Genomic DNA, 25,815 nt, shown 5'->3' on the forward strand with positions numbered 1-25,815 from the left:
GAAATATGTGACAATCCAATGCATTTAAGTAATTATAAGAGTTCTGGTTGAATTTGGAGTGTTTAGAGACCACTTAGACCCATTTTGTCAATAAACAGGCTAAAACCGAGAAAACAATGATTCTAAGCAGTAAACAACGTTTTTACTGTTTCTAGGGTCAGAATGTGTGATATTCCAATGCATTTGACTAATTGTAAGAGTTCGGGATGAATTTGGAGTGTTTAGACAACAGTTAAACCCGTTTTATCCCAAAACCGGCTTAAACCGAGAAAACAGGCTAAAACCAAGAGAAAACATTGACTCGAAGCATTAAACAGCTATGTTACTCTTTCTAGGGTCAAAATATGTAACAATCCAATGCATTTAATTAATTATAAGAGTTCGGGTTGAATTTGGAGTGTTTAGACACCACTCATACCAATTTTGTCCCGAAACAGGCTAAAACCGAGAAAACGTTGATTCAAAGCAGTAAATAGCTTTGTTACTGTTTCTAGGGTCAGAATGTGTGACAATCCAATGCAATTAAATAATTGTAAGTGTTCGGGATGAATTTGGAGTGTTTAGACAACAGTTAAACCCGATTTATAACAAAGCAGGCTTAAATCTAGAAAACAGGCTAAAACCGAGAGAAAACATTGATTCAAAGCATTAAACAGCTATCTTACTCTTTCTAGGGTCAAAATATGTAATAATCCAATGCATTTGAGTAATTATAAGAGTTCGGGTTGAATTTGGAGTGTTTAGACACCACTCATACCAATTTTATCCCGAAATAGGCTAAAACCGAGAAAACGTTGATTCAAAGCAGTAAACAGCTTTGTTACTGTTTCTAGGGTCAGAATGTGTGGCAATCCAATGCATTTAAATAATTGTAAGAGTTCGGGATGAATTGGGAGTGTTTAGACAACAGTTAAACCCGTTTTATCCCAAAACAGGTTAAAACCAAGAGAAAACATTGACTCGAAGCATTAAACAGCTATCTTACTCTTTCTAGGGTCAAAATAAGTAACAAACCAATGCATTTGACTAAATATAAGAGTTCGGGTTGAATTTGGAGTGTTTAGACACCTCTTAGACCCATTTTGTCCCGAAATTGGCTAAAACCGAGAAAACGTTGATTCAAAGCAGTAAACAGCTTTGTTACTGTTTCTAGGGTCATAATGTGTGACAATCCAATGCATTTAACTAATTGTAAGAGTTTGGGATGAATTTGTAATGTTTAGACAACAGTTAAACCCGTTTTATCCCAAAGCAGGCTTAAATCTAAAAAACAGGCTAAAACCGAGAGAAAACATTGATTCAAAGCATTAAACAGCTATCTTACTCTTTCTAGGGTCAAAATATGTAACAATCCAATGTATTTGACTAATTAAAAGAGTTCGGGTTGAATTTGGAGTGTTTAGACACCACTCATACCAATTTTGTCCCGAAACAGGCTAAAACCGAGAAAACATTGATTCAAAGCAGTAAATAGCTTTGTTACTGTTTCTAGTTTCAGAATGTGTGACAATCCAATGCAATTAAATAATTGTAAGTGTTCGGGATGAATTTGGAGTGTTTAGACAACAGTTAAACCCGTTTTATAACAAAGCAGGCTTAAATCTAGAAAACAGGCTAAAACCGAGAGAAAACATTGATTCAAAGCATTAAACAGCTATCTTACTCTTTCTAGGGTCAAAATATGTAATAATCCAATGCATTTGAGTAATTATAAGAGTTCGGGTTGAATTTGGAGTGTTTAGACACCACTCATACCAATTTTATCCCGAAATAGGCTAAAACCGAGAAAACGTTGATTCAAAGCAGTAAACAGCTTTGTTACTGTTTCTAGGGTCAGAATGTGTGGCAATCCAATGCATTTAACTAATTTTAAGAGTTCGGGATGAATTTGGAGTGTTTAGGCAACAGTTAAACCCGTTTTATCCCAAAACAAGCTTAAATCTAGAAAACAGGCTAAAACCGAAAGAAAACATTGATTCGAAGCAGTAAACAGCAATGTAACTCTTTATATGGTCAAAATATGTAACAATCCAATGCATTTGACTAATTATAAGACTTGGGGTTGAATTTGGAGTGTTTAGACACCACTCATACCAATTTTGTCCCGAAACAGGCTAAAACCGAGAAAACGTTGATTCAAAGCACTAAACAGCTTTGTTACTGTTTCTAGTGTCAGAATGTGTGACAATCCAATCCATTTAAATAATTGTAAGAGTTCGGGATGAATTTGGAGTGTTTAGACAACAGTTAAACCCGTTTTATCCCAAAACAGGTTAAAACCAAGAGAAAACATTGACTCGAAGCATTAAACAGCTATGTTACTCTTTCTAGGGTCAAAATAAGTAACAAACCAATGCATTTGACTAAATATAAGAGTTCGGGTTGAATTTGGAGTGTTTAGACACCTCTTAGACCCATTTTTCCCGAACAGGCTAAAACCGAGAAAACGTTGATTCAAAGCAGTAAACAGCTTTGTTACTGTTTCTAGGGTCAGAATGTGTGATAATCCAATGCATTTGACTAATTGTAAGAGTTCGGGATGAATTTGGAGTGTTTAGACAACAAATAAACCCGTTTTATCCCAAAGCAGACTTAAATCTAGAAAACAGGCTAAAACTGAGAGAAAAAATTGATTTGAAGCAGTAAACAGCTATGTTACTCTTTATAGGGTCAAAATATGAAACAATCCAATGCAATTGACTAATTAAAAGAGTTCGGGTTGAATTTGAAGTGTTTAGACACCACTAATACCAATTTTGTCCCGAAACAGGCTAAAACCGAGAAAACGTTGATTCAAAGCAGTAAACAGCTTTTTTACTGTTTCTAGTGTCAGAATGTGTGACAATCCAATGCAATTAAATAATTGTAAGAGTTCGGGATGAATTTGGAGTGTTTAGACAACTGTTAAACCCGTTTTATCCGAAAGCAGGCTTAAATCTAGAAAACAGGCTAAAACGAGAGAAAACATTGATTCGAAGCATTAAACAGCTATCTTACTCTTTCTAGGGTCAAAATATGTAACAATCCAATGCATTTGAGTAATTATAAGCGTTCGGGTTGAATTTGGAGTGTTTAGACACCACTCATACCAATTTTGTCCCGAAATAGGCTAAAACCGAGAAAACGTTGATTCAAAGCAGTAAATGATGATGTATGCAATGATGAGATATGAATGGAATGATGGATGGGTGTTTCAATTCCCCTTATGCTATTGCAGTACAAGAGGTATCAATCCTAAATGAGTGTTTGTGAACAATTAAGATATGCATATGAATCTAAGTTAAGACAAATGTAAAGATTGTTTGTCACTAACAATCCTAGGAAGAAAATGTAAAATGCAGAAAATAAACTACAAGAACTAACAACTAGATGCAAATGAAACTGAATGATTGAAACAGTGATAAAGCAAGAACAGAAACAGAGACTACTACTAATGAACTAATGCAAGATAATTAATGAACTGAAAACTAAATGTATGCAACTGGAATGAAATAGGAATGAAACAAGACAAACACAAATCATAGACACAGAGTTCTGGGGATGAACTCGAGCAGCACTCGACCGAGTGTAGGTCGAGTGGGTGGTCGAGCTAGACTAGACGCAGAAACAGAGCAATGCAATAAAAACAGAGTAATGCTAAATCCAATCAAACAACAAGCAAGCAACAGGATTAAGACTAAGATTTCAATAAACAAAGAAGGTCCTGAGGATGGATTCATGGGATGGACTAATCATTTTGGTTATCTAATCATTTGGTCAACAAATCTCAAGCAAACTTTGAGCTAACCTCTAGACATATTAATCTAAGACAAGTTTCTCCCACTCTCATGGTCAAGAAACAATCAAACCTATGCAATTCTAGACTTGTTCTCACACAGTAAAGAATCTACACAAGCAGGCATTAAGCAATACATCTCAAACCAAACAAGACCTCTAATCTCTTAGCAAGCCTAATGGTAAGCTCTAGATCTAGCCTTATCTATGCTTCCTAAACATTGGTGTGATGCTAAGAAGCTTGAAATCAGACTCTACCCTCTCAGATATAGAATCAGCATTAAGACCATCTACCCTAGAAGAGATCTACAACAATCAAGCTTGCCCAAGTCACACAAACCACAAGATCAATCCATCCTAACCCATCCTCAAGATCCTAAGGAAACTACTCACAACAATACATGGTGATCAAAGTCAAAAACCCAGAAAATATTGAAACTTGCATTATTAGAAAGATTAAACAAAGATCTTCAATATTGATGAAAGGATGAAACTCAAATTCTCAATATCTTGAAAGTTATAGAACCAACAAAATATAACAATCTAGTCTTCTTTCATAAGGAAGTACAAGATCTTAAAAATAAAAATGCAAAAGGAATAAAACTAAAAAAGGTAAAAACTAGGTTTAGGGAATATCTAAAAAGTTGGACTCTTTGGTGGCTGCAGGTACAAGGCCTTATATATGTGAGGAGGTGGAAGCCCTAAAAATAGAAAAAGTCAAAGTAGTCAACGGCTCGGTCAACTCGACCAGTGCTCGGTCGAGTCCATGGTCGAGCTGGCTTCTCTCGTGCACACTCCACTCGGTCGAGTCCATCTACCCACTCGGTCGAGTGCTTGGTCGAGTTGGACTCTGGACCTTGGTTCTTCAGCCTTAACTCTCTTGCTTTCCCTTCAAGATTGCTTCACTTCTCCTCAGGATTGTTTCCGTGCTCCTTAAGCTCCAAAATCACCTGTTTATGCATGAAAAGATGCAAATGCAATGCAACTAAACTCTAATGCATGATTAGTCCTAAAGCTACACAATAATGATGAAAATGGCTAGCAAAAGATGCAAAAGATGTGAATAAACTAAGGGAAAACATGGTAAAATATATGAACATCAACACCCCCAAACTTAGTCTTTGCTTGCCCTCAAGCAAATAAACAAGACATAAGAAGGTAGATGAGGTTTGAAAGTGGGATCTCAGCTCCTAAAGCTTGCAAATAGACCATCTAGAATCAATGTCCAAGTTACTAGTACTATGATGCAAGTTGAATGAGCTATACTTAAAGACTTTAGACAAGCATATCACAACCTTCACTGATTTGAGCCTTAGACATCCACATGCATTCAAATCAACCATTTCCTTTAACATTCATTAATCAAGAACATGAATCAATTCTATGCAATGCTTAAACTCATTTGGCTTGGCAGTAAAAGGTTTAGAGACAATGATGGTCTCTTTTTAGAGTAGGGCTTATCAATATCAAGGTTCTCTCATAAAAAAAATGGATTGAGCTTTAGAAGAATGCTAAAGGTAAGAACACTTAGACACATACAAGAACAAAACCTTGTCTACCCAAAGACACCCAAAGTGTTTATCCTATCAATCTAAACCCAATTGGTCCTAGTGCTACCCTTTAAATTCTTTTCTTCTTTTTCACCCTTTTCTCTTTTGGTTTTAAAGTCTTAGGAGAGGTTTCTTATTTGATCTTTCTAGTGGAATGGGGGATTCTTACTTATTTGCTATGGTTCTCTTTTCTTCTTATTCTTAAGACATATAAGCATTTTGCTAGACTTCTCTTTTCTTTCTTTCTTTTCTTTAACTAGAACCATCTTTAAACAACCTTATTCTTCCCAATCTTTCACTAGACTTTAAATTTTAATAAACACATTCCCCTCCTAAAGACTCTAACCTTTTCTTTCTCTTTTTCCTCTTTTCTTTTTCATAATAGCCAAGTCCCAAACCCAACAAGTGAACCACCTAGTCCTATCTAGTTTGAAAAATGCAAACTAGAACTACACAAGGCTTTACTCTTGTCAGTTCAAACCTAACACTTTCTACTAAGCTCAATCCCAAAAATAGGCCTCACACTCACAAGAATAAACATGGCTTGAAAGAAGGTTTGGTTTAGGGGTAGGGGAACTGATTCTTAATGAGGAAATCAGCTACTTGGATCAACAAGAGTGGTAAAAAGGAAGAAGATGATCCAAATATGTATGTGGTATCCATGAGTTTAAAGCATTGCACACATTGATAATTGAAAGTCAATATTAGGTTCTTATAAATAGGAAATGGTTTCAAATCTCAACATGCTTCAATTTAGACCAAATGCAATGTAGGAATTCAAGGCTTGGTTCAATCTTATTCTAACCACTCAACTAGCATCAAAGTACTATTAACTTGGGCATTGATCCTAGTCTAGTGAATAAACAAGCTAATAAGGGAATACTCATCATAGATCCCTAATGCAAGTACTATACAATCCTACATGAAACATGCTAAACAAGATCCTAATGTGCAGTGCAAACTACATGAACACTCTTTTTTTTATAAAGATTTTTGCAAAAATTTTCAAATTTTTAGGGTTTTTCTATGCCTTAGATGCTATGCAAATACTAACATGATTATGCTAAAAATTTGAAATAAGAAAACAAAACACAACATCAATGCTATCTCAAACCCTCCCCCAAACTTAAATCACACAGTCCCTTGTGTGAAAGAAATTTGCTTGAGGATTCAAGACTTAAAACAAAACACAACATATGAAATGCTATGGTATATACAATGGTAAGGTGATAATGTTACCTCAAGGATTGGAGAAGAAGCTGTCCACATCCTCCTGCATACTATCAAAGGTATAGCTGGGGTCGAGCTGGTGATTGGAGGAAGGTGATTGGGGCAGCTCGACAATGCCAATCGACCGTGACTCGGTCGAGTGCATGTCCGAGTGGGGGGGGTCGAGCTGGACCGCGAATCTCCGTTAGCTGTCCCTTCCTGTTCTATTCAGACTCCCTAGCTTGCCTAACCATGAAAATACGAAAGCAAAAATCAAACTACTAAAATTCCAAGGCAATATGTACAGAGATACCTTAGGGATTTCCTCCCTAGTGAGCTTGTTTAAAGTCACTAAGCTTGACTTTGATTTCCTTCTTAGACTTGATCTAGATACCAAGGAGGTGATGAAATCCTCCCTGGAACCTCTTGGTCACTGTGAAGTTGATCCTTGATCACCTCACCCTTAGCACACAAACCATATTTCTTCTTGATTTTGAGCCTTGGTCTTGCTTTCCTCAAAGACCTCTTGTTCAGCTTTACTTGAAGATCCTCAACCATACTAGTCAACTCTTGAACTGACCTCTTAAGCTTTTCCACAGAATCCTCTTGAAGTGGGAGCTCAGCTTTTGGAGTTGCCTTATCACTTAACCCTTCTTGACCACCTTTGTCCTTGATAGTAAAAGGCTGGTCATCAATGGTGGGAAGGTTGGTTGGATTGTAGATATTGAACTTCATAACTACATCTTCAGCAATGTTCAAGGTCACAAGACCTTCCTTGACATCAATAACTGCTCTAACAGTAGCTAAGAATGGCCTCCCTAGTAAGATTGGATCTTCAGGCTCCTTGTCCATCTCTATCACCACAAAGTCAGTGTGGATCCTTGCTCTTCCTATCTTGATTGGGACATTCTCTAACCTCCCAACTACCTCTCTATTTGTCCCATCAGCTAGGCACATATGGAGTTTAGTAGATTTGAAGTCAGTTCTCCCAAGCTTTTGAGCTATGGAATATGGCATGACACTTGTTGAAGCTCCCAAATCACAAAGGCATTGATTGTAGTGAAGATAGCTAAGTGTGCAAGGCAGATAGAATGGACCTGGATCCTTAAGCTTGATTGGAATGATAACTCCTCCAAGGTCCTCAAGATCCTTCTCATCTTGAGCTTCAGCCTTCTTCTTTGACAAATCAAGCAAAAAGTCTTTGTAGAGAGGATATGGATCATACTGTTCCAAGGCAGGTCCTCTCTCTTCTTCTTGGTAAGCAATGGTGATCTCTTGTATGGCCAACACTTCCTCAACCACAGCTTCTTCCTTTAAAACCCTCTCTTCTTCTTGTTGCTTAGCTATCATCTCCTTTCTCTCAATGATTTCCCTAAGCTCCTTAATCTTTTGTGCTTTGAAACGTCCTGGGAATGGAAGAGGTGGCTTGTAAGCAGGAGGAGTGTACTTAGCAGGCTTGACAGCTTCGGACTGTCCAGCTCGATCGACCACTCGAGCACGCACTCGGTCGAGTGGCTGCTCGAGTCCATGGTCGAGCTCAGGTGCGAGCTCCAATTGCTTGTTACAAACATCACTTGGGGCTTTAGTAACTAATGAATTCCCCCAAACTTGAACTGCACTGTCCTCAGTGGCTTCTTCCTCATGAACTTGAATGGCTTTGGCTGTGAACTCCCTTGGATTTTGGACAGCTTTTCCAGGGAGTTGGTTGGGTTTTGGAGCTGAAGAAGAAGCTATGTTACTCTCCATGTAATTAACTCTGGAATTCAGACCCTCAAACTTCATATTCAGATCATTGTATTGAGATGTGAGCCTTTGGTTTAGCTCAGCAAACTGTTTGGCTTCCTCTATCTTCCCTTGTGTTTGACCAATCAACAGTTGTTGTACCATGGCTCTAAGGTCTTGTTCCTGGCCTTGGTTAGTCTGAAACCCTGGTGGGGGACACAACTGGGGCTGGAACACCTGTTGCTGTTGTTTGGGGACATAGTTTTGGTGCTGTTGAGGCTGTTGAGGAGGGTAGACTTGATCTTGTGGGTTGGCCACATTTGTGCTCCTATAGGACAGATTATTGTTCCTAAACCCTCCTTGGTTATAACCCTTGAAGCCTCCTTGGTTTTGCATATAGCATAACTCAGCAAACTCATTCTCTCCCTCTTGAACTGGAGGCTCCTCTTCACTAACAAAGTGAATAGACTTTTGCTGACTTAGCAAGATCCTATCAAGCTTTTCATTCACCATTTTCAGATCCTTCTTGTACTTGTCTTCTTGATCAGTTGATGATGACCTTATGGTTCTGTCATAGTCCTCATTGTAGTTCCCATCAGACTGTGCAAGGTTCTCTACTAACTCCCAGCCTTCTTCCACATTCTTGTTGAGGAAGTTTCCATTGGAGGCTGTATCAAGAAGCATTCTGAACTTGGGAAGCACTCCTCTATACAATGTGCTCAACAAAGACTCCACACTGAAACCATGATGAGGACATTGAGTTTGGTATCCCTTGAATCTCTCCCAAGCTTCACAAAAGCTTTCATTACTCCTTTGAGCAAATCCAGAGATCTCATTCCTTAGTCTTGCTGTCCTAGCATTGGAGAAAAACTTGGCCAAGAAAGCCTTCTTGCATGCATCCCAAGTAGTGATTGCACCAGTAGGGAGAGTCTTTTCCCATAAATGAGCCTTGTCCCCAAGTGAGAAAGGGAACAACCTCAGCTTGAAACCATCTTCACTTACTCCATTGATCTTGGTAAGACCACAGATTCTGTCAAACTCATCAAGATGATCTAGTGGATACTCCATAGGCAATCCATGGAATTTATTGGCCTGAATCATTGAGATCAATCCACTCTTGATCTCAAAGTTGTTGTTGGCAACAGTTGGTGGCACAATGCCAGCTCTTTGGTTGTGAGTGTTGGGTGCATCTCCAGCACCACTGTTCCTTGGTCTCTGAACCTGATCCTGGTGATCCATAGCTACTATAACCTCTTGTTGTTGCTGAACAACTCTCCTTTGCTTAGCTCCTAAACTCTTGGTCTTGCTGTTGATGTTGTCAATAGGCCTAAGAAGATTGTCCTTTCCTTTAGATCTTGTGTGCATTAACAGACACAAACGATTTTTGCTAGGCAAGCGACTGAGCACAGGCTCAAGTAGGAGGTCAAGTCGACTGGAAAATGATGGTTATAGAGATCCGGCTTCTGGCTCGAGCAGGTGCTCGATCACGACTCGGTCGAGTGGTGGTCGAGTGACTGGTCGAGTGGTACCTGAAATGGAACTTCAACCCAGAAACAGAAGATTCGAGTACAGCAACCTCACAAGCGTATAAAAGAACTTAATCTTAGACTTATATGGATCCTAAATGTCACAAAAACACACTCAAATGGGCAACGGCGCCAAATTGAAACAAGATTTATATTGTGGTGTGAATGATGATGTATGCAATGGTGAGATATGAATGGAATGATGGATGGGTGTTTCAATTCCCCTTATGCTATTGCAGTACAAGAGGTATCAATCCTAAATGAGTGTTTGTGAACAATTAAGATATGCATATGATTCTAAGTTAAGACAAATGTAAAGATTGTTTGTCACTAACAATCCTAGGAAGAAAATGTAAAATGCAGAAAATAAACTACAAGAACTAACAACTAGATGCAAATGAAACTGAATGATTGAAACAGTGATAAAGCAAGAACAGAAACAGAGACTACTACTAATGAACTAATGCAAGATAATTAATGAACTGAAAACTAAATGTATGCAACTGGAATGAAACAGGAATGAAACAAGACAAACACAAATCATAGACACATAGTTCTGGGGATGAACTCGAGCAGCACTCGACCGAGTGTAGGTCGAGTGGGTGGTCGAGCTAGACTAGACGCAGAAACAGAGCAATGCAATAAAAACATAGACACATACTATTCTAAGACATGTTTAATCCACTCTCATGGTAAGAAACAATCAAACCTATGCATTTCTAGACTTGTTCTCACAAAGAAAAGAATCTACACAAGCAGGCATTAAGCAATACATCTCAAACCAAACAAGACCTCTAATCTCTTAGCAAGCCTAATGGTAAGCTCTAGATCTAGCCTTATCTATGCTTCCTAAACATTGGTGTGATGCTAAGAAGCTTGAAATCAGACTCTACCCTCTCAGATATAGAATCAGCATTAAGATCTTCTACCCTAGAAGAGATCTACAACAATCAAGCTTGACCAAGTCACACAAACCACAAGATCAATCCATCCTAACCCATCCTCAAGATCCTAAGGAAACTACTCACAACAATACATGGTGATCAAAGTCAAAAACCCAGAAAATATTGAAACTTGCATTATTAGAAAGATTAAACAAAGATCTTCAATATTGATGAAAGGATGAAACTTAAATTCTCAATATCTTGAAAGTTATAGAACCAACAAAATATAAGAATCTAGTCTTCTTTTTTAAGGAAGTAAAAGATCTTAAAAATAAAAATGCAAAAGGAATAAAACTAAAAAAGGTAAAAACTAGGTTTAGGGAATATCTAAAAAGTTGCACACTTTGGTGGCTGCAGGTACAAGGCCTTATATAGGTGAGGAGGTGGAAGCCCTAAAAATAGAAAAAGTCAAAGTAGTCAACGGCTCGGTCAACTCGACCAGTGCTCGGTCGAGTCCATGGTCGAGCTGGCTTCTCTCGTGCACACTCCACTCGGTCGAGTCCATCTACCTACTCGGTCGAGTGCTTGGTCGAGTTGGACTCTGGACCTTGGTTCTTCAGCCTTAACTCTCTTGCTTTCCCTTCAAGATTGCTTCACTTCTCCTCAGGATTGTTTCCATGCTCCTTAAGCTCCAAAATCACTTGTTTATGCATGAAAAGATGCAAATGCAATGCAACTAAACTCTAATGCATGATTAGTCCTAAAGCTACACAATAATGATGAAAATGGCTAGCAAAAGATGCAAAAGATGTGAATAAACTAAGGGAAAACATGGTAAAATATATGAACATCAGCTTGCTAAGAGATTAGGAGTCTTGTTTGGTTTGAGATGTATTGCTTAATGCCTGCTTGTGTTGATTCTTTTCTTTGTGAGAACAAGTCTAGAATTGCATAGGTTTGATTGTTTCTTGCCATGAGAGTGGATTAAACATGTATTAGAATAGTATGTCTAGAGATCAGCTCAATGTTTGCTTGAGATTTGTTGACCAAGTTAGATAACCACAATGATTAGCTCAGCCCATGAATCCCTCCTCAAGGCCTTCTTTGTTTATTGAAATCTTAGTCTAAATATCATTGCTTGCTTGTTGTTTGATTGGTTTTAGCATTGCTCTGTTTTTCTTGTGTTGCTCTGTTTTCACGTTTAAGTCTAGCTCGACCACCCACTCGACCTACACTCGGTCGAGTGCTGCTCGAGTTCATCCCCAGAACTTGTGTTTTTGATTTGTAATTGTCTTGTTTCATTCCTGTTTCATTTCCATTGCATTCACGTAGTTTCCTGTTCATTACTTGTCTTGCATTAGTTCATTAGCATAGTTTCTATCTTTGTTCTAGTTTCATTATAGCTTCAAGTTGTTTGTTCTGTTTGCATTTAGTATCCTGTTCTAGTTGTTTTTACCTTCTGCATTTCATATCTCATTTTAGGATTGTTAGCGACAAACAATCTTTACAATTGGCTTGACTTAGGCTCATATGCACATCTTCATTGTTCACAATCACTCAGATAGGATTGACACCTCTTATACTGCAACTGCATAAGGGGAATTGAAACACCATCATTCCATACATCATTCATTCATACGCCACAAAGAAAGTCAGTTTCACCTGTTTTGGGATAAAACGGGTTTAACTGTTGTCTAAACACTCCAAATTCATCCCGAACTCTTACAACTAGTTAAATGTATTGGATTGTCACACATTCTGACCCTAGAAAAATTAACAAAGCTGTTTACTGCTTTGAATCAACGTTTTCTCGGTTTTAGCCTGTTTCGGGACAAAATTGGTATAAGTGGTGTCTAAACACTCCAAATTCAACCCAAACTCTTATAATTACTCAAATGCATTGGATTATTACATATTTTGACCCTAAAAAGAGTAAGATAGCTGTTTAATGCTTCGAATCAATGTTTTCTCTCGGTTTTAGCCTGTTTTCTAGATTTAACCTGCTTTGGGATAAAACGGGTTTAACTGTTGTCTAAACACTCCAAATTCATCCCGAACTCTTACAAATATTTAAATGGATTGGATTGTCACACATTCTGACACTAGAAACAGTAACAAAGCTGTTTACTGCTTTGAATCAACGTTTTCTCGGTTTTAGCCTGTTTAGGGACAAAATTTGTATGAGTGGTGTCTAGACACTCCAAATTCAACCCCAAGTCTTACAATTAGTCAAATGCATTGGATTGTAACATATTTTGACTGTATAAAGAGTTACATTGCTGTTTACTGCTTCGAATCAATGTTTTCTTTTGGTTTTAGCTTGTTTTCTAGATTTAAGCTTGTTTTGGGAAAAAACGGGTTTAACTGTTGTCTAAACACTCCAAATTCATCCCGAACTCTTACAACTAGTTAAATGCATTGGATTGTCACACATTCTGACCCTAGAAACAGTAACAAATTACTGCTTTGAATCAACGTTTTCTCGGTTTTAGCCTGTTTTGGGGACAAAATTGGGATGAGTGGTGTCTAAACACTCCAAATTCAACCCGAACTCTTATAATTACTCAAATGCATTGGATTATTACATATTTTGACCCTAGAAAGAGTAAGATAGCTGTTTAATGCTTCGAATCAATGTTTTCTCTCGGTTTTAGCCTGTTTTCTAGATTTAAGCCTGCTTTGGGATAAAATGGGTTTAACTGTTGTCTAAACACTCCAAATTCATCCCGAACTCTTACAATTATTTAATTGCATTGAATTGTCACACATTCTGATACTAGAAACAGTAACAAAGCTGTTTACTGCTTTGAATCAACGTTTTCTCGGTTTAAGAGTGTTTCGGGACAAAATTGGTATGAGTGGTGTCTAAACACTCCAAATTCAACCCGAACTCTTTTAATTAGTCAAATGCATTGGATTGTTTCATATTTTGACCTTATAAAGAGTAACATAGCTGTTTACTGCTTCAAATCAGTTTTTTCTCCCGATTTTAGCCTGTTTTCTAGATTTAAGTCTGCTTTGAGATAAAACGGGTTTAATTGTTGACTAAACACTCCAAATTCATCCCGAACTCTTATAATTAGTCAAATGCATTGGATTGTCACACATTCTGACCCTAGAAACAGTAACAAAGCTGTTTACTGCTTTGAATCAATGTTTTCTCGGTTTTAGCCAGTTTCGGGACAAAATGGGTCTAAGAGGTGTCTAAACACTCCAAATTCAACCCGAACTCTTATAATTAATCAAATGCATTGGATTGTTACATATTTTGACCCAAGAAAGAGTAACATAGCTGTTTAATGCTTCGAGTCAATGTTTTCTCTTGGTTTTAGCCTGTTTTGGGATAAAACGGGTTTAACTGTTGTCTAAACACTCCAAATTCATCCCGAACTCTTACAATTATTTAAATGGATTGGATTGTCACACATTCTGACACTAGAAACAGTAACAAAGCTGTTTACTGCTTTGAATCAACGTTTTCTCGGTTTTAGCCTGTTTCGGGACAAAATTGGTATGAGTAGTGTCTAAACACTCCAAATTCAACCCCAAGTCTTATAATTAGTCAAATGCATTGCATTGTTACATATTTTGACCATATAAAGAGTTACATTGCTGTTTACTGCTTAGAATCAATGTTTTCATTCGGTTTTAGCCTGTTTTCTAGATTTAAGCTTGTTTTGGGATAAAACGGGTTTAACTGTTGTCTAAACACTCCAAATTCATCCCAAACTCTTATAATTAGTTAAATACATTGGATTGTCACACATTCTGACCCTAGAAACAGTAACAAAGCTGTTTACTGCTTGAAATCAACGTTTTCTCGGTTTTAGCCAGTTTCGGGACAAAATGGGTCTAAGAGGTGTCTAAACACTCCAAATTCAACCTGAACTCTTATAATTATTCAAATGCATTGGATTGTTACATATTTTGACCCTAGAATGAGTAACATAGCTGTTTAATGCTTCGAGTCAATGTTTTCTCTTGATTTTAGCCTGTTTTAGAATAAAACGGGTTTAACTGTTGTCTAAACACTCCAAATTCATCCCGAACTCTTACAATTATTTAAATGGATTGGATTGTCACACATTCTGACACTAGAAACAGTAACAAAGCTGTTTACTGCTTTGAATCAACGTTTTCTCGGTTTTAGCCTGTTTCGGGACAAAATTGGTATGAGTGGTGTCTAAACACTCCAAATTCAACCCCAAGTCTTATAATTAGTCAAATGCATTGGATTGTTACATATTTTGACCGTATAAAGAGTTACATTGCTGTTTACTGCTTCGAATCAATGTTTTCATTCGGTTTTAGCCTGTTTTCTAGATTTAAGCTTGTTTTGGGATAAAACGGGTTTAGCTGTTGTCTAAACACTCCAAATTCATCCCGAACTCTTACAATTATTTAAATGGATTGGATTGTCACACATTCTGACACTAGAAACAGTAACAAAGCTGTTTACTGCTTTGAATCAACGTTTTCTCGGTTTTAGCCTGTTTCGGGACAAAATTGGTATGAGTGGTGTCTAAACACTCCAAATTCAACCCCAAGTCTTATAATTAGTCAAATGCATTGGATTGTTACATATTTTGACCGTATAAAGAGTTACATTGCTGTTTACTGCTTCGAATCAATGTTTTCATTCGGTTTTAGCCTGTTTTCTAGATTTAAGCTTGTTTTGGGATAAAACGGGTTTAGCTGTTGTCTAAACACTCCAAATTCATCCCGAACTCTTACAATTAGTTAAATGCATTGGATTGTCACACATTCTGACCCTAAAAACAGTAACAAAGCTGTTTACTGCTTTAAATCAACGTTTTCTCGGTTTTAGCCTGTTTCGGGACAAAATGGGTCTAAGAGGATTCTAAGCACTCCAAATTCAACCCGAACGCTTATAATTACTCAAATGCATTGGATTGTTACATATTTTGACCCTAGAAAGAGTAAGATAGCAGTTTAATGCTTCAAATCGATGTTTTCTCTAGGTTTTAGCCTGTTTTCTAGATTTAAGCCTGCTTTGGGATAAAACGGGTTTAACTGTTGTCTAAACACTCCAAATTCATCCCGAACTCTTACAATTATTTAAATGGATTGGATTGTCACACATTCTGACACTAGAAACAGTAACAAAGCTGTTTACTGCTTTGAATCAACGTTTTCTCGGTTTTAGCCTGTTTCGGGACAAAATTGGTATGAGTAGTGTCTAAACACTCGAAATTCAACCCCAAGTCTTATAATTAGTCAAATGCATTGCATTGTTACATATTTTGACCATATAAAGAGTTACATTGCTGTTTACTGCTTATAATCAATGTTTTCATTCGGTTTTAGCCTGTTTTCTAGATTTAAGTCTGCTTTGAGATAAAACGGGTTTGATAGTTGACTAAACACTCCAAATTCAACCCGAACTCTTATAATTAATCAAATGCATTGGATTGTTACATATTTTTACCCTCGAAAGAGTAACATAGCTGTTTAATGTTTCGAGTCAATGTTTTCTCTTGGTTTTAGCCTGTTTTGGGATAAAACGGGTTTAACTGTTGTCTAAACACTCCAAATTCATCCCGAACTCTTACAATTATTTAAATGGATTGGATTGTTACACATTCTGACACTAGAAACAGTAACAAAGCTGTTTACTGCTTTGAATCAACGTTTTCTCGGTTTTAGCCTGTTTTGGGACAAAATTGGTATGAGTGGTGTCTAAACACTCCAAATTCAACCCCAAGTCTTGTAATTAGTCAAATGCATTGGATTGATACATATTTTGACCGTATAAAGAGTTACATTGCTGTTTACTGCTTCGAATCAATGTTTTCATTCGGTTTTAGCCTGTTTTCTAGATTTAAGCTTGTTTTGGGATAAAACGGGTTTAACTGTTGTCTAAACACTCCAAATTCATCCCGAACTCTTACAATTAGTTAAATGCATTGGATTGTCACACATTCTGACCCTAGAAACAGTAACAACGCTGTTTACTGCTTAGAATCAATGTTTTCTCGGTTTTAGCCTGTTTAGTGACAATATGGGTCTAAGTGGTCTCTAAACACTCCAAATTCAACCCGAACTCTTATAGTTACTTAAATGCATTGGATTGTCACATATTTTGACCATAGAAAGAGTAACATACCTGTTTAATGCATCGAATCAATGTTTTCTCTCGGTTTTAGCCTGGTTTCTAGATTTAAGCTTGCTTTGGGATAAAACGGGTTTAACAGTTGTCTAAACACTCCAAATTCATCCCTAACTCTTACAATTATTTAAATGGATTGGATTGTCACACAATCTGACACTAGAAACAGTAACAAAGCTGTTTACTGCTTTGGATCAACGTTTTCTCGGTTTTAGCCTGTTTCGGGACAAAATTGGTATGAGTGGTATCTAAACACTCCAAATTCAACCCGAATGAAACTGACTTTCTTTGTGGTGTATGATTGAATGATGTATGGAATGATGATGTATGGAATGAATAGAAGTCAGGGTTTTTCAATTCCCCTTATGCAGTTGCAGTATAAGAGGTGTCAATCCTATCTGAGTGATTGTGAACAATTAAGATGTGCATATGAGTCTAAGTCAAGCCAATTGTAAAGATTGTTTGTCACTAACAATCCTAAAATGAGATATGAAATTCAGAAAGTAAAAACAACTAGAACAGGATACTAAATGCAAACAGAACAAACAATTTAAAGCTATAATGAAACTAGAACAAAGATAGAAACTATGCTAATGAACTAATGCAAGACAAGTAATGAACAGGAAACTACGTGAATGCAATGGAAATGAAACAGGAATGAAACAAGACAATTACAAATCAAAAACACAAGTTCTGGGGATGAACTCGAGCAGCACTCGACCGTGTGTAGGTCGAGTACGTGGTCGAGCTAGACTTAAACGTGAAAACAGAGCAACACAAGAAAAACAGAGCAATGCTAAAACTAATCAAACAACAAGCAAGCAATGATATTTAAACTAAGATTTCAATAAACAAAGAAGGCCTTGAGGAGGGATTCATGGGCTGAGCTAATGATTGTTGTTATCTAACTTGGTCAACAAATCTCAAGCAAACATTGAGATGATCTCTAGACATACTATTCTAAGACATGTTTAATCCACTCTCATGGCAAGAAACAATCAAACCTATGCAATTCTAGACTTGTTCTCACAAAGTAAAGAATCTACACAAGCAGGCATTAAGCAATACATCTCAAACCAAACAAGACTCCTAATCTCTTAGCAAGCCTAATGGTAAGCTCTAGATCTAGCCTTATCTATGCTCCTTAGACATTGGTGTGATGCTAAGATGCTTGAAATCAAACCCTACCCTCTCAGATATACGATCAGCATTAAGATCATCTAGCCTAGAAGAGATCTACAACAATCAAGCTTGACCAAATCAAACAAACCACAAGATCAACCCAGCCTAACCCATCCTCAAGGTCCTAAGCAAACTACTCACAAGAACACATGGTGAAATATGTCAAAAACCCAGAAAATAATGAAACTTGCATCATTAGAAAGATGAAACAGAGATCTACAATATTGATGAAGGAATAAAACTCGAAATCTTAATACTTTGAAAGTTATGAAACAAACAAAATATAAGAATCTAGTCTTTCTCTCTCAAACAAGTACAAGATCTAAAAATAAAATAAAAGTGCAAAAGGAATAATATCTAAAAAAGGTAAAAACTAGGTTTTAGACTCTCTAAAAAGCTGGACTCTTTGGTGGCTGCAGGTACAAGGGCTTTATATAGGAGATGAGGTGGAAGCCCTAAAAATACAAAAAGTCAAAGTAGTCAACGGCTCGGTCAACTCGACCAGTGCTCGGTCGAGTGAGGGGGTCGAGCTGGCTTCTCTCGTGCGTTCTCCACACGGTCGAGTGGTGGTCGAGTGGTGCGGTCGAGTTGGACTCCGGACCTTGATTCTACAGCCTTAACTCTCTTGTTTTCTCCTCAGGATTGCTTCACTTCTCCTCAGCATTGCTTCCATGCTCCTTAAGCTCCAAAATCACCTGTTTATGCATGAAAAGATGCAAATGCAATGCAACTATACTCTAATGCATGATTAGTCCTAAAGCTACACAATAATGGCCTAAATGGATAGCAAAAGATGCAAAAGTTGTGAATAAACTAAGGGAAAACAAGGTAAAATATATGAACATCAACACCCCCAAACTTAGTCTTTGCTTGCCCTCAAGCAAATAATCAAGACAAAAGAAGGTAGGTGAGGTTTGAAAGTGGGATCTCAGCTCCTAAAGCTTGCAAATAGACTATCTAGAATCAATGTCCAAGTTACTAGTACTATGATGCAAGTTGAATGAGCTATACTTAAAGACTTTAGACAAGCATATCACAACCTTCACTGATTTTAGCCTTAGACATCCACATGCATTCAAATCAACCATTTCCTTTGACATTCATTAATCAAGAACATGAATCAATTCTATGCAATGCTTAAACTCATTTGGCTTGGCAGTAAAAGGTTTAGAGACAATGATGGTCTCTTTTTAGAGTAGGGCATATCAATATCAAGGTTCTCTCATAAAAAAAATGGATTGAGCTTTAGAAGAATGCTAAAGGTAAGAACACTTAGACACATACAAGAACAAAACCTTGTCTACCCAAAGGCACCCAAAGTGTTTATCCTATCAATCTAAACCCAATTGATCCTAGTGCTACCCTTTAACTTCTTTTCTTCTTTTTCACCCTTTTCTCTTTTGGTTTTAAAGTCTTAGGAGAGGTTTCTTATTTGATCTTTCTAGTGGAATGGGGGATTCTTACTTATTTGCTATGGTTCTCTTTTCTTCTTATTCTTAAGACATATAAGCATTTTGCTAGACTTCTCTTTTCTTTCTTTCTTTTCTTTAACTAGAATCATCTTTAAACAACCTTATTCTTCCCATTCTTTCACTAGACTTTAAATTTTCTTAAACACATTCCCCTCCTAAAGACTCTAACCTTTTCTTTCTCTTTTTCCTTTTTTTTCTTTTCATAATAGCCAAGTCCCAAACCCTATCTAGTTTGAAAAATGCAAACTAGAACTACACAAGGCTTTACTCTTGTCAGTTCAAACCTAACACTTTCTACCAAGCTCAATCCCAAAAATAGGCCTCACACACACAAGAATAAACATGGCTTGAAAGAAGGTTTGGTTTAGGGGTAGGGGAACTGATTCTTAATGAGGAAATCAGCTACTTGGATCAACAAGAGTGGTAAAAAGGAAGAAGATAATCCAAATATATATGTGGTATCCATGAGTTTAAAGCATTGCAGACATTGATAATTGAAAGTCAATATTAGGTTCTTATAAATAGGAAATGGTTTCAAATCTCAACATGCTTCAATTTAGACCAAATGCAATGTAGGAATTCAAGGCTTGGTTCAATCTTATTCTAACCACTCAACTAGCATCAAAGTACTATTAACTTGGGCATTGATCCTAGTCTAGTGAATAAACAAGCTAATAAGGGAATACTCATCATAGATCCCTAATGCAAGTACTACACAATCCTACATGAAACATGCTAAACAAGATCCTAATGTGCAGTGCAAACTACATGAACACTTTTTTTTTTTTAAAGATTTTTGCAAAAATTTTCAAATTTTTAGGGTTTTTCTATGCCTTAGATGCTATGCAAGTATTAACATGATTATGCTAAAAATTTGAAATAAGAATCACAAAACACAATGTCAAATGCTATCTCAAACCCTCCCCCAAACTTAAATCACACAGTCCCTGTGTGAAAGAAATTTGATTGAGGATTCAAGATGAAAAACAAAAAACAAAACACAATGTCAAATGCTATGATATCTACAAGGGAAGGTGATAGTGGTACCTTAGGGATTGTGGAAGTAGTTGTCCACATCCATCTGCATGCTGTCATAGGAGTAGTTGGGGTCTTGTTGGTGACTTGGAGGTGGAGAGTGGGGCAGCTCGTTGATGGGGATCGACCGGGACTCGGTCGAGTACGTGCTCGAGTGGGGGGGTCGAGCTGGACCACGAGTGTCAAAATGTTGACCTTGCTGCTGGTAGAACTGCTGGTAGAGTGCTGGATCCATGAAGTATTGGGGTGGGATGGGAGGGTAACCTTGATATCCTGGATAAGCAGCTGGAGGTGGGAAACCATAGGGTGATCTGGGCTGGAACTCGGCCGAGTGCATTGGGGGTGCTCGGTCGAGTGGGTGCTCGAGTGACCCGGTCGAGTACCTTGAAAAGGGTTGTTCTCGGGTACTTGAGCTCCTCTTCCTCTGATTTGGCTCATACATTGAAGCCCTAGCTGGTTCCACAGGGTTCGCAACTCTAGAAAGTGCTCTAGTTGAGCTACTCCTCCTCAAAGGGCTTGATGGTGTAGGTGAAGAATTCCCACTCTTCAACTCAGCAATCTCCTTCTTTAAGCCCTTGATGGACTTAGCCATGTTGGTAACCTTCTTCTTCAGCTTATCAAACCTCTTCCCATGCCATTTGTTCCATTTTTGCAGAAGGGTTAATCTCTTGGTAGCCTCCCTCACTCCTCTACTATCTCTTGGGTTGAGCTCATAATCCTCAAAGTAAAATTGCTCCTCCCCATCAGCCATTTGCACATCTCCAGCTTCATCAACTCTAAGTTGAACTATCCCATCAAACAAATGCTCCTCAGCTGGCCAAAAGTAAATGTTGGCTCCTTCTTGAATGGTAGTGAGCTCTTGGTTAGGCAAAATCAGTTGCTTTTTCCCAAGTGTTGGAAGTTCAAAGTTGAAAATGTGATTCCCTTGATGCATCTCCTTGGCTAGGATGAGAGTAGAGGTGAGGTAGCTAGAGTCAATCCATCTTGGTGAAACCCTTTCTCCTCTAAGTGGAACCTTAGCAGCTTGAAGGATTGGAGTAATGATGCCTCCAATGGTTAGTGCTACTCTTGATCCTTTATTCTCCAACTTGCCTACCCAACTTCTCAAGTAAATCATGTGATCAATGAGCACCATTGCTAGGTCAGTCTCCACAGTTCTCCCAAGAATAATGGTGCCATTCCTTGCTTGGAAGATGACTCCATTGAGAGCCAAATCAATCATCTTTAGCTCCCCCTCATTAATATTCCCAGTTTCCTTCCTAGCAAAGAAGGTGTTGGCAAGAGCTTTTTGGAAGTACCTTAGGACTGGGCTCCTTATCCTTGAACTCTTGGAATTGGAGGATGAGTAGTATTTGTTGTCCCCAATGGTTTCCCACACAACATAGAGCTCTTCTCTTGGAATCATCAAACTCCTATTGCTCCCAACCTCAAAACCAAACACATTGACTATCTTCTTCATTGAAAGTTCATACCTTTTCCCCTTGATTGTGAAAGCAATGTGACCAGCTCCAAACTCAGCATCCTTCCTTGCATATGTATGCAGCTTGACTGTGGCTAGAAACTCACAGCTCTCTTCTTTGTACCCCTCCATGCAAAGCCCCATAAACTTGGTTAGGTTGCTCTTCTCAAAGAGATACTCCACATCTTCACCAATGGCTAGCTTCTCCATGGTTTCCTTGTGTGGATATCTACTCCCTAAGAACTCCATTCTCATGAAAGCATCATAGAGTTGCCTCTTTGACAACCCACAGGACTCAGCTTCTCCATCATCCTCTATCTCTTCTTTTTCACTTTCTTCCTCACTCTCATTCTCACTCTCCTCTTGTTCAACCTCAACTGCTGGCCTCTTCCCTTTGGCCTTGTGTCTCCTCATGAACTCATTGAGAGTTGATTCCCTTTCCTCCTCACTTTCAGTCCTCTCAGGATCTTCCTCAACTCTCTCTCTCCTTGGACGCGGCATCCGGCTTGACCGGCTGCTCGAACCACCACTTGGTCGAGTGCATGATCGAGTGGGGCGTCGAGTGGCCCTTCCAGCTTCTCCTCTTGATTCAAGGCTAGCATCATGACGTTCCATGGAGGTTGCAGCGGTTTGTTGAGACTTCCTAGTGATTCTTGAAGACATTTTTCAAATAGAACTGAAGGGAATAGACTCAAAGGTCAAAGTTAATAGGTTAGTGAACCAAAAACTTGAAAGAACTAAGCTTGAGCAAAAGATAAGCTATGAGAGAGAATTTAAAACTTGAATTCAATGGTTTTGAGCAAATGGGAGAATGTGAGAGGTATAATTTCGTGCAAGGTCTATATAAAGAAGCTAAGGGGACAAAGAGACAAGGGTGGAGCGTCCATACCATTCAAATTTGAAATGGGAATCTTTGACCTGCTTTTTGCTGCCACTCGACCCCACACTCGACTGTACATGGTCGAGCACCTTGACCAAATTTTGATATTTCAAAATTTTTCTTCTTGTTCTTCCCTCCACTCGATCGTTCTAGCGATTTGAAGATCAAATGGGCCTCAATTCCTTTCCAGCTCGGTCGAGTACCTCTCGTGGGTAGGTCGAGTGGGCTTGCGAGTCTCCTTCTCCAAGTCTAAATCTCTCCTTACCCAACTACATTCTCACCTAAAGGCCTGTCCAACACAAATAAAAAAGAAAACACATCAAAACTACAAGGAAAATAAACCATATTTACAAAGGATACCTTAGGGACTTCCTCCCTAGTGAGCTTGCTTAAAGTCACTAAGCTTGACTTTGGTGTCCTTTTTAGACTTGGTTTAGATACCAGGGAGGTGATGAAATCCTCCCTAGAACCTCTTGATCACTGTGAAGTTGATCCTTGATCACCTCACCCTTAACACACAAACCATGTTTCTTCTTGATTTTGAGCCTTGGTCTTGCCTTCCTTAAGGACCTCTTGTTCAGCTTAACTTGAAGATCCTCAACCATACTAGTCAACTCTTGAACTGACCTCTTAAGCTTTTCCACAGAATCATCTTGAAAGGAGAGCTTAGCTTTTGGAGTTGCTTCACCACTTGAACCTTCTTGACCTCCTTTGTCCTTGATAGTAAAAGGTTGATCATCAATGGTAGGAAGGTTGGTTGGGTTATAGATGTTAAACTTCATGGCTATATCTTCAGCAATGTTCAAGGTCACAAGACCCTCTTTGACATCAATAACTGCTCCAACAGTGGCTAGGAATGGCCTTCCAAGAATGATTGGATCTTCAGGTTCCTTGTCCATCTCCAACACCACAAAATCAGTGTGGACCCTTGCCTTCCCTATCTTGACTGGGACATTCTCCAACCTTCCAACTATCTCCTTGTTTGACCCATCAGCTAGACATATATGAAGGTTGGTGGATTTGAAATCAGTTCTCCCAAGCTTTTGTGCTATGGAGTATGGCATCACACTTGTTGAAGCTCCCAAATCACAAAGGCATTGGTTGTAGTGAAGATAGCTAAGTGTGCAAGGCAGATAGAATGGACCTGGATCCTTAAGCTTGATTGGAATGATAACTCCTCCAAGGTCCTCAAGATCCTTCTCATCTTGAGCTTTAGCCTCCTTAAGCTCCTTAATCTTTTGTGCTTTGAAACGTCCTGGGAATGGAAGATGTGGCTTGTAAGCAGGAGGAGTGTACTTAGCAGGCTTGACAGCTTCTGAGTCTGCAACTCGATCGGCCACTCGAGCATGCACTCGGTCGAGTGGCTGTTCGAGTACTTGGTCGAGTGCAATAACGGACTCCAGTTGCTTTGCACAAACGTCACTTGGGGCTTCAGTAACTAATGAATTCCCCCAAACTTGGACTTCACTGTCCTCAGTGACTTCCTCATCAGAGATATGAATGGCTTTTGCAGTGAACTCCCTTGGATTTTGAACAGCTTTTCCAGGGAGTTGGTTGGGTTTAGGAGCTGAAGTAGAGGCAATGTTACTCCCTTCAAACTTCATGTTCAGATCATTGTACTGTGATGTGAGCCTTTGATTCAACTCATCAAACTGCTTGGCTTCCTCAATCTTGCCTTGTGTTTGCCCAATCAACAACTGTTGCATCATTGCTCTTAAGTCTTGTTCCTGGCCTTGGTTAGTCTGAAACTCTGGTGGGGGACACAATTGGGGCTGGAACACTTGGTGTTGTTGCTTGGTGATGTAGTTTTGTTGCTGTTGAGGTTGAGGAGGTGGATAGACCTGGTCTTGAGGGTTGGCCACATTGGTGCTCCTATAAGAGAGATTGTTGTTCTTGAAACCTCCTTGGTTGTAGCCTTTGAATCCTCCCTGGTTTTGCATGTAGCACAACTCAGCAAATTCAGGCTCCCCCTCTTGAACTGGAGCTTCCTCTTCACCAATGAAGTGAATGGACTTGGATTGGCTGAGGAGGATCTTGTCAAGCTTCTCATTGACCATCTTCAAATCGTTCTTATACCTGTCATCTTGATCAGTTGAGGAGCTCCTTATGGTCCTATCATAGTCCTCATTATAATTGCCATCAGATTGAGCAAGATTCTCAACTAATTCCCATCCTTCTTCCACATTCTTGTTGAGGAAATTGCCATTAGAGGCTGTGTTAAGAAGCATTCTTATCTTGGGAAGCACTCCTCTATACAAGGTGCTTAGAAGTGACTCATTGCTGAAGCCATGGAATCCTTTAAACCTCTCCCAAGCTTCACAAAAGCTCTCATTATTCCTTTGAGCAAACCCAGAAATTTCATTCCTCAACCTAGCAGTCCTTGCATTGGAGAAGAACTTGGCCAGAAAAGCTTTCTTACATGCATCCCATGTGGTGATAGCTCCAGTAGGTAGAGTCTTCTCCCAAAGGTGAGCTTTGTCTCCAAGAGAAAATGGGAAGAGCCTTAATTTGAATCCATCTTCACTCACTCCATTGATCTTAGTGAGTCCACATATTCTGTCAAACTCATCAAGGTGATCTAGTGGATCCTCCATTGGCAACCCATGAAACTTGTTGGCTTGTATCATTGAGATCAATCCACTCTTGATCTCAAAGTTATTGTTTGCTACTGAAGGTGGCACAATTCCAGCCCTTTGGTTGTGGGTATTGGGTGCATCTCCTGCACCAATGTGCCTTGGTCTTTGCTCATGGATAGCTTGTTGCTCCATGATGTCTTGACCTTGTTGTTGTTGAACTACTCTTCCTTGCTTATGTCTCAAACCCTTCTGTAGCCTGTGGATGTTGTCAATAGGCTGTTGAAGACTATCTTTGCCTGTTGACCTTGTGTGCATCAACAAACTCTACTACAGACTCGAACAGGTACACGGTCGAGCGCAGGCTCGAGTGGGTGGTCGAGTCGACTGGCAAGTAATGGCTAATTGTATCCGGCTTC

At 38.7% G+C, this 25,815-nt stretch overlaps 2 non-coding genes across 2 annotated transcripts; both read left to right on the plus strand.

Moving 5' to 3' along the window:
- The first annotated feature begins 8,994 nt into the window (after positions 1-8,994).
- LOC147922743 (small nucleolar RNA R71) lies at positions 8,995-9,101 on the plus strand. The gene has a single exon (XR_015589834.1). It is a non-coding gene; the product is annotated as a small nucleolar RNA R71 (small nucleolar RNA).
- A 15,989-nt stretch (positions 9,102-25,090) lies between these two features.
- On the plus strand, positions 25,091-25,195 carry LOC147922744 (small nucleolar RNA R71). Its single transcript, XR_015589921.1, has one exon. It is a non-coding gene; the product is annotated as a small nucleolar RNA R71 (small nucleolar RNA).
- Positions 25,196-25,815: the final 620 nt, after the last annotated feature.

This window comes from Camelina sativa, chromosome 18, assembly GCF_030686135.1.
Source record: "Camelina sativa cultivar CO46 ecotype springtype chromosome 18, ASM3068613v1".
Classification (NCBI taxonomy): Eukaryota; Viridiplantae; Streptophyta; class Magnoliopsida; order Brassicales; family Brassicaceae; genus Camelina; species Camelina sativa.